The sequence below is a fragment of the Petaurus breviceps genome, unplaced genomic scaffold, assembly GCF_028583685.1.
Source record: "Petaurus breviceps papuanus isolate PSGF00001 unplaced genomic scaffold, PetGlider_PUasm1.0 80, whole genome shotgun sequence".
In the NCBI taxonomy this organism is placed as follows: Eukaryota; Metazoa; Chordata; class Mammalia; order Diprotodontia; family Petauridae; genus Petaurus; species Petaurus breviceps.
The window spans coordinates 8,617,380-8,627,981 of NW_027186540.1; the positions used below are offsets into that span (position 1 = coordinate 8,617,380).

Here is a 10,602-nt window from a genome sequence, read left to right on the forward strand (position 1 = left end):
ATCAGTCACGGGACATGATGAGTTCAAAGCAAACATGTTTAAAGAAATAACATAGTAAGAAAAGTAGTAGTACATCATTAATTGGCCCTCATAAATATGGAGCCCACTCTCACAAACACTCATGCCATCAGTGGGAAGGATGGCTGTACTTGGACATCATGAAAATATAGGAGATATATTTGGGTAGGACACATGTGCGGTAGGACAATTCACACTTCCTATCTGAAACAACATAGTGGCGCTAGACCTGCAGTACTGAAGACACTGATTTCACTCTATCTCAGACACTTCATCTGTGAATTTAGTCAGTCACTTAAATTCTAAGCTCACCCTTGCACCTGCCCAAGTGATCACTCCGACAGATTGTACCTTCTGTTATTCCCACCCTATCACTTATCTTCAGTGTCTCCCTGTCTATTGGTTCCTTCCATACCACCTACAAACATATCCATATTTCCCCTCATCCTCCACACCCCCCAAAAAAACAAACCTAAAAAACAAAAACTTCACTTGATTTCCCAACATCTAATTCTGGTGCCTCCCCTCTTTTAATTATTTCCTATTTTTCTTATATATAACTGGTATATATATATAACTACATATGTATAAAATTTTTATACATATATAGCAAGCAAACAAATATATATATTTGTTTGCTTTCTATCTCTCCCATTGGATTGTGAGCTCCTTAAAGGCAGGCACTGTATTTGCCTCTTTTTGCATGCTTAGTGCTCAGCCCAGTTCCTGGCACATAGTAGACACTTAATACATGTTTTCTGACTGACTGGTCTTTATCTTTGTTTCCTTCTCTAAAATATCCTCCTTCTACATTCTTCAGGTCTTGTTCCCCTCTTGGCACTACAATACTGTTCCCTTTGGTTGGCTGTTGAATCTCTGCTATTCCTTGTGTGTTATGTCTCCAATGTACTTCTGGCTCGGCTTTTCTTACTGGTGTTATCTATTGGGCTTTTGTTATAGTTCTCAGTTTAGGGACTATCTATTCTCTATAAGAGAAGTAGCTGGTTTTTCATTTTAGGTTAAGGTCTAGATGCCAAGTTTCAATGCTTTAATCGAGCACTGCTACATCTAGGAACTAGGAAAAATACTCAGCTATGGCTTTTTCTCCATAAGGATATGGATATATGTTAGTTTACAGAGACAGTATTTGCTTCAAAGTTTAAGCTCTTTTGGAAAAGAGTCAGTTATTTAGTCTATCTTTTAAAATTGCCTACTGCTACTATGATTCACATCCTTGCCTCATGCGTCTATCTGACTTAGAATTAGAAAGTACTCCTTATTTCCAGTCAGTTCTTGACAGACAACCTACATCATTCTACAAAACAATTTTAGGGGCTTCCCTGGAAAAAAAAAACCAGAAAGAGTTGTATGGCTCTATGTCACTGTATTTTTTACTTTAGTTTTCTCCCAATCCCTGGCAGCATCTTTTGGTCTTTGCGTTGAAAATGGAGGTGTAGGGGAAGTAAGGGAAGTTTTTTTTGGTTTGTTTTTTGGAGAGGCATTTGGGGTTAAGTGACTTGATTAAGGTCACACGGCCAGTAAGTGTTAAGTGTCTGAGGCCAAATTTGTACGCAGGTCTTTCTGACTCCAGGGCTTGTACTCTATTCACTGCACAACCTAGTTGCCCTAGGAAATTTTTTTTTAAGTTTAGATCAATAGGATCACTAGAAGACTGATCCTATAACTCTAATCTTCTGTCCTAAATATCTGCCTTTCACATTAAATATTACTTTCAGCAAATCTCCCAAGAGTTGTCATTCTAAATTAATATATATGGGCATATATAGTCTACTTTTCTATGAAATTTCTCCCTGCAAAAGTACCAAGAACTTTAAGGAGATAGTTGTGATCAAGGATTTTACTTTTATAAGAATTTTTAATGAAGTTAGATCATCAATTCCTGTGAAATTTGATAGCATTTAGACCCTGGCATAGGGCAGGGCCACAAAATACAAGCCAAAGCTAAGTCCCTTACCCATCAAGACAATAAAAAAGAAACCTTTCAGTCAAGAAAGACAAAAATAAGCAAAAATACCTCTTCCTGGGTTCCCTGTAATGCAGGAACTAAACTAACAGTTTATTTAGCATTTATGAATGTATCTTAAAGCAGTCCAATTCATTTGTGTTTGGTTTTCAAGACAATGTGTATTGGGGAGGAAATTCTGAATGTGTCTTTTGCTGCCAGATGCATTGGTAGATGTGGGAGGGATGTGTCACATTTTGTGAATGAAATAGCATTTGCTCAGTATGATCCTATTGTATACACTTGTAAGCACTATCAAATGAAAATGATTCCATGACTATTTTTTAGATCTGCACTCATATATCTAATGAGATGCCAAATCTTGCCATTTTTTACCTCTAAATATCTTGTTTCTGTCACCTTCTAATACCAGATATCCACCACTTTAGTTCAAAGTTTTGTCTGTACTACTGCTATGGCATTCTCATTGGACCTCCTGTCTCAGTTCTCCCTTTTCCAATTTATACACTGCACAGTGACTGAAATGATTTTCTTTAAGTGCAGATCTGATTATGCCCCTGCCCTACTCAATAAACTTCAGTGTTTCCCTATCACCTCTAGAGTAAAATAGGTTTAGCTTTTAAAGATCATTCTAATATAGGTCCAAATTATCTTTCTGATCTCACCATGTGCTTACTCTCCCCATCTTGCACCCTGTGGTCTAGCCAAACTGGCCTCTCAATACTTTATAGAGGATGTTCAATCTACTATCTCTGGCCTTGCATTAGCAATCTCCTATGACTGAAATGCTCTCCTTTTTATGTGTGTCTTAGAATCTCTTATTTGCTTCAACATAAAGCTCTCAAGTGCCAACTCAACCTCTCCTGATCTCCCAAAATGCTAGAATACTCCCTTCATAACTATATATTTATTCTGTATATATTTAATTATGCAGCAGAGCCCATTTCTTATTTTTCTTTGTCTTTTTGTCTTTGTATCCCGAATATCTGGTGTAGTACCTGAAACATAGTAGGCACGTGATATGTTTTATGATTGATCATTATTTCTCCATGTTATTCTTTATAGACTGCTAACTAACTAAATGAATTCTCTAAAGATTTAGGAAGGATTTTCCAGAATAACAAAGAATAAACAATGCTGTTCAGTCATTTCAGTCCTGTATGACTCCTTATTTCCCCATTTGGGTTTTTTTCTCAAAAAGATACTGGAGAGGTTTGCCATTTCCTTCCACAGCTCATATTACAGATGAAGAAACTGAGGCAAACAGTGTCAAGTGACTTGCTCAGAGTCATACAGCTGAGGCCAGATTTGAACTTAGGAAGATGATTTCTTCCTGACTCCAGGCCCAGCACTCTGTCCACTGTGCCACAATAGATTAATAAGAATTCCCAAATGATGATCTCACTGACATTTAGGGAGAATAAGCTCATATTCTTCTCTGATTTGACCAGATTAGTCATTCTCTAGCTCAGGGAGAAGTAAAAAGGAAACAAATTGGTTAAGGGAAGGAAAAATAGGAACTGAGCACACTGTTTAAGGGGTGGTGTCTTCTCTTCCCCCTTTCCTCTTATTTATTTTTAGCATTTACTTTAACAATTTTAAACTCCAAATCCTCTCTCTTCCTTCCACCCTTCCCTCACCCATTGGGAAGGCAAGTAATATATTGATTATACATGTGAAGTCATGTAAAACATATTTCCATAGCAGTCATTTTGCAAAAGAAAACACACAGAAATAAGAAAAATAAAGAAAATGAAATGTATACTTCAACCTGCACTCAGAGTTCATCAGATATCTTTCTACAAGTGGATAGCATTTTTTACCATGGTCCCTTGGAATTTTCTTGGATCATTATCTTGCTTTGAGTAACTAAGTCTTTCACAGTTGATTACCATTAAAATATTGCTGTTATTGTGTTCAATGATCTCTTAGTTCTAATTATTTTACTTGGCATCAATTCATATAGGTCACCCTCTTGTCATTTCTTTTATACAATAATATTCCATCACAATAAACTACAACTTGTTAAGCCATTCCCCAATTGATGAGTATTCCCTCAATTTCCAATTCTTTTTTTTGCCAAAAAAGAGTTGCTATACATATTTTTGTACAAATAGGTCCTTTTCCCTTTCCAAAAAAATCTCTTTGGGATACAGACCTAGTAGTGGTATGGCTGAATCTTTCAAAGGGTATGCACAACTTTGTAGCCCTTTAGGTACAGTTCCAAATTGCTTTCTAGAATGGTTAGATCAGTTTATGACTCCACAATAGTACATTAGGGTCCCAATTTTCCCACACCCCCTCCACCATTAATCAATTTGCTTTTCTGTCATATTATCCAATCTGATAGGTTGGAGGTGGCACCTTGGAGTTGTTTTAATTCCAATTTCTCTAATTAATATTGATTTAGAATACTTCTTCATGTGCCTATAGATAGCTTTGATTTCTTCATCTGAAAACTGCCTCTTCATATACTTTTACCATTAATCACTTGGGGAATGGCTTGTAATTTTATAAGTTTGACTCAATTCCCTATACATTTGAGAAATGAGGTCTTTATTAGAGAAACTTGCTATAAAATTTTTTGATATTACTTCATTGCCAACTTAATGTTTCACCTCATATTCTGCCACATTTGCAATTTTCTCTTTTTTGTTGTGTACATGGTTTGTTGTGATAGATAATGAGCTCAGAAAACATAGGCCCTAGAATATTGTAAGGATATTGAGAGCAGGGACTGTTTTTTTTGTCTTCCTATTTCCTATGCTTTGTAAATTATTTGGTACATAATTGGTGTTTATCAGTGCTAACTAATTAAGTGGTTTATGTCTCATTCTAGCCTTTGATTTTGGGGGGTATATTTCACATGATCATGATATGTCCTATAAATAATGTTTATAACTTAGCATTTTTGAATGTCTAACATAAAAATTTTAATGAGGCAAACATTAGATACCAGGTCTTTGACAAATACAAGAATTCATTATTACAGAAGATATGAAAAATAAAGAAGAATTCGTTATTATAATGCCAGGCATTACTGTGTTAGGTACTAGGGATATATAAATTTAAAAAAATGAAAATCCCTACCATCTAGGAACTTATATTCCAACTGGGGAAAATAAAGAAATTGATGAATGGCCTCTTTTAGAAATTTTGTAGAAAGAAAGGAGGAGTTGTACCTATGATCTCTACCATAATGGTTTTCCATGGTTGTTCAGTGTGTAAATACTGGAGGGACTTCACATAGGGCAGGTGTAGCTTTAAGTACCAAAAAAGGAAAATTCCTTGTTATGAACTAAAGGAAATTCCCTTCCCAGATATTTTGCAGGTTCTTTTTTCCTCTAAAGCAGTTAATTTTTTTGCCTTTGGTTATTCATTCAGAAACCTGAGAATACCTGTGGCAATTTATCAAGATTATTAATATTCATTATCTTTCCTTTAGACATGTTGCCCGCTCATACTCTAAATTTAAATGGTACTTGCTATTCAGGAAGATGGGTTTCTGCAGAGAAGCTACAGTTAGAGGGAAATAGTTTGAAATTTGGTGAATCTGCTATGAAATCAGTCTATTTTTCATGACTCTTTAGGATTGCCTAATGATCTTAACCTATTCTGAGCATGTAAAGCCCAGAGATTCAATTCTATTTAGGCTACTGAGTTACTGTATAACTTTTGGCACAGCTATGAGGGTCTATGTATTTTATTTTTATTCTATTGATAAGATAACAAATAGGTATGTGAGTTTTTAAAAAGTAATTTCTATGGTTATTTTATGAGATCAGTATGGATTCAAACCAATAGCTTATGCTATGTACACCTATTGATTTAGTAGGACAATGATTATTGATTCTTAGAGCAATTACCCTGAAATATTATAAGATTCTGAAACATTTATTGTCTCTCTGTTTTAACTGTTAAATCAGGAAATTATAGAGATATAATGATACTTCCACTTATGGATTATTTGTAATTGGATTTTAAACATCTTTTAGATATTTGGAAACCTGGAAAATTTTTTTAAAGCTTTGGAGTGAACAAAATAGTTATACTACTGTGATGCTCTCTTAAAGTTGTTCCTCTACTTCTCTTCCTCCTTTTCCTTTTCCTTCTCCTCTTTTGTTTTTAAACAAGTAATTCTTGAAAGTTAGTCTGATTATTCTCTATTAGAAGTGGGGCAGCCATTTCTTCCAGGTAGGTGCTGTGAATGGAGCCATAGATCTTTTCTTCTTGGCTACATGCTCTTCTCCTTGGCAGCATTGCCCTTTCCTGGTTGGTGGCAATGCTTTTTTCTTACTTCTCTGGCCAACATAAGTGTGTTGGGGGTTGCATCTGTGCCTGTGACTGAAGCTGGCATGGAAGACTCAAGAGGCAGTGATAAAATCTATGGAGCTGGCCTATGATATGGGCTTCACAAGCACTGGAATGAAAGCCAGGACATTTGGCTTTGAAGCCATGTTTGAGAGACCCAAAGAATAGTTCTGGAAAGAAGTAGAAAAGATTTGGAAGCCAGAAAGAAAGAGAATCTAGAAGGTGATGTGAAGATAATGAATCAAAAACTTCATGCTCAAGTTTGATCAAATATCCTTCTATATTAGCTTCTAGTGACATAGAGAGTGGTAGAAGTGAAGGTAGCTTTGACAAAGAATTAATTGGGCCTCTTTCGCTACGTACCCAAATACATCTGAAGATCCAGATGAACTCATAGGTCCCCCATTCCTATTTGGATACCTGGATAATGATGATGATGATGATGATGATGATGATGATGATGATGAAGATGAAATAAAAGATGAAATTAACCCCATCAAGAAACTTTCTAACTATCATGATCATGAAATTTTTCTGTAGCATAGCAATAAAACAGTTTTTGACTTAGATCTTGTTCCTTCAGGTACCATGGGCAAAAGAAAGATTTGATTATGATGTTAAATTTTGGAATTTTGCAGGGATGGATGATTTCCTTCAAGCTTTCCAATCTCTTCAAGCTTGTGATTGTCACAAATTAAGTGACTACAGTACAGCAGCATAGGAGATGTAATTCATTTGGTGTCTAGAAACTCTTGGGTAAAAGTGATGGACAGAGATAGTTCCCTAGTGATGGAATGTGTGAAAGGAGACCAGTATATTGTGGACATGGTCAACAACAAGGGTCACACAGTAATGCTTAATACTGGCTTCTGGCTTTTCAAAATAAAAGAATTTTTGACTTGTTCAAATGATGGAACTGTACAAACCTGGGATATGGACAAGGATAAGAAGCACAGAAGCATGTTTGAACCTAAAACAGCTCAAGGGAAATAAAGTAATTTCAACCACTTGTACATATAGTAGAGACGGGAAGCACATTGCAGCTGACGGCCAGGATAAAAACATCCAGATCTGAGAGAGAAATGTGAGTGTTCATAACAAATTCCTCTACAGGCAGGCCCATGATTCTGGTGCAAATGATTCCTGTGTGACAAGTTCTTACGATGGCACTGTCCTTGCCTCTCAGTGAAGGAACAACACTTTAAAACTGTGGTATATCAAACAGTTTAAGGAACTACTTTTTTCAGTTTCACACCTTCCTACATTTTTCTCAGTGACTGCTGCTTCAGTCCAGATGATACGTTTCTGGTCACTGGAGCATTCATTAAGAAGGTAGGTGACCGTGGCAGGCTTCTATTTTTTTTTTTGAATGACAGACATTCAATAAAGTTTATGAAATTGATGTAACCAATGCAAGTATGGTATGCTGCCTGTGGCATCCCGAGTTAAACTAGATCATGGTTAGAACCAGAAATGGATTGGCTATGTGTATTATGATCCCAACAGGAGAGAAAGGGGAACAAAATTATGTGTAGTTTTAACATTTAACAAATGAAATACTAGACAAGCTGACACTTTAACCCAAGACTACATCATAACTCCTCATGTACTGCCTATGTTCAATGAGCCATGTCAGGAAATGGAGAAGGATAGATGAAATCTTCTGAAGTCTCATAAACCTGAACCCCTCTGTGGCAGATCCAGGTTGTGATAGAGGTGGAACCCATGGAGGAAACTTGTCATCATATATAGTAAAAAATATAACTCCGGATCAGACTGATAATAGCACTCTGGGAAGTCATTTTATGGCATGCAAAGAAAGTTGAGGATAACCCCTACTAGGTTTCCCCAGCATATTCCAAGACTCAGTCTAAAATTGTTTTTGAAGAAATAGAATCTGATGACAAAGAAAAAAAGAATGAACCAGAGTGGGAGAAATATAATGTTAGAAGATATCATTTGGAGATTAGAGAGGCATAGAGACAGTCATGGTTAATTTTTTTCTTAATTCTTTTCAAATAAATGAGTATATTGATCCCTGTCCTCAACAATCATTGTTTTAAAGTCGTGCTAAATATATGTTCAAATATTTTTGTTGACTTTATTGAGGCAATGTACATCCAATGGAAAGGTACATACAATGACAGCAGGAAAAAAATATCAACAACTGATAACTGATAGGGAGAGAGAGAAAACTATAACAAAGCATAGGTATTTTTAAAAATATCAGTCAAGGCACCTTTATTATAGCATCTCAGGAAGGCCTTACTGAATGATAGAAATTGATGCTCTTAATCATTATTATAAATGTTCTTAGCATGAGATTTCAAATAATATTGGTGATGGTTCAGCTGCATCTGCTGTTCCTTCAGGATCTGAGAATGTGGTTCACCTGGGCCACATGACTTTAATTCATCAAAGGCAACTAGATGGTCTCTTACTATTTCCTCACTTACCTTGAGCATCAGCTCACTTGGTCATTTGGTTCTGTAATTTCCACTATAGATAAGTACTGAGCAGTGCTGTCTTTTCTTTGTTGTCCATTATTATCAAACCATCAACCCAACCAAAAGCTTCTATTCCTCCTTTGATTGTTCTTTTCTCCCTCAAATAGTGAATGTCCTCTCTTTCCCATGCCACTCTTTTTTTTTGCTATCCTTGGCTTCCTTTTCCAGCCTCAGTTTCTAACTCTGTGTTCAATAGCATTGTGCCACACTCATATTCTTACATTTTTCATTATTTGGACATATTTTCAACTTTTATATTTCTTATTAAAACCTCAATGGGTGGGCAAGTCCCTGTGCATCCAGACTGATATCTTTAGGCAAAAGCCATTTTCTGTCCTCACTAGAGTGGTCTATTTTTGTGTCATCATAATTTCATTCTTTAGCTTTTGTCATCCCTACCCCCCACCCAAGCCAACTTCTCTTGAAGCATTAATGGAATCTTTCATGGAATCTTCTCTATCTTTCCTTTGAACTCTTTGAAAGTTGCTTACCCTATAGCAATCAATAAATATTTATTGTGCCAGACACTGTGCTAAGTGCTTCAATTAAAAAAAAAAGAAGCAAAAAAATAGTCCCTTCTGGGGCAGAGTCAAGATGGTGGCATGGAAGCAAGAAAACTATGTGTGCTCCCCCAATAACCACTGCAAATACCTAAAAAAATTACTCTAAATAAACTTTAGGGCTACAGAACCCACAAAGTGACAGACAGAAACAAATCTCCTGCTGAAGACAGCCTGGCAGGTGGAAAGGAAGGGTCCATTGAACCATGCTGGGAGCAGAGCCCAGCCTCCCCCCCCCCCCCCCCCCCCCGTGAGCCTGCAGTTTTAGCCTCAGGGTGGCCATGACCAGCTTTGGCTGGAGGGTGATCAGGAAAGTGGCTGTTGCGGCTTCCAGAATTATCAATCCATAAATGCCAGAGACAAAGTAAAAGGTCAGTGTGGACTTTGGGAAAAGGGGGTATGGGAGGTCAAGCCTCTGCCCTGGAGGGAGAAGCAGTTGAGGCATGGAGGCCGCTGCCTTATGGCCGCTTCAGAGCTCTTGGCCTGCAGATTGTAGAGGGACCAAATGACCATTCTGAGGGGTAATTTGCTTTAACCTGCTTGGATCTGGATTGTTGTCTAGGGTGGAGGTCCTGGGGTGTGTCACCAGGTGCCAGAGCCAGTGGAGGCTTCAGAGAGGGCAGCCAACTAATAGCTCCAGCAGCTGTGAAAAACCCACCAATTTGGGACAAAGCTCTCCTCTCCAGAATCAGAGATCTACTGTGACAAAAGCTCCAAAGTCAAGTAATTGAGTGGCAACATCATCAAGCAAATGAAGGAAAACAAGTACAACAATCCGATTTTATATTCCTATTTTGGGGACAAAAAGGATCAAAGCATGGGATGGGAGGAAGACAACGAAGTCATAACTCCTGTACCAAAATCTTCCAAGAAAAATATGAATTGGTTACAGGCCATAGAGGACCTTAAGAAGGATTTTGAAAACCAAATAAGAGAAGTGGAGGAAAAATTTGGAAGAGAAATGAGAATGATGCAAGAACATCAGGAAGAGAGTCAACTACCTGACTGAAGAAAATAACACCATAAAAATATACTAACTCAAATGGAAAAAGAGTTCAAAAAGCCAATGAGGAGAAGAATGCCTTGAAAAGCTGAAAATGAGTGATGGAAAAAGAATCTCAAAATCTCACTGAAAACAATCATTCCTTCAGAATTCAACTGGAGCAAATGGAAGCTAGTGGCTTTATGAGAAATCAAGATACTATTAGACAGATACAAACAA

At 37.0% G+C, this 10,602-nt stretch overlaps 1 pseudogene; it reads left to right on the forward strand.

Annotated features, from left to right (window-relative positions):
- Positions 1-6,388: 6,388 nt before the first annotated feature.
- Positions 6,389-8,293, forward strand: LOC138175968 (WD repeat-containing protein 70-like; annotated as a pseudogene).
- The last annotated feature ends 2,309 nt before the right edge of the window (positions 8,294-10,602 follow it).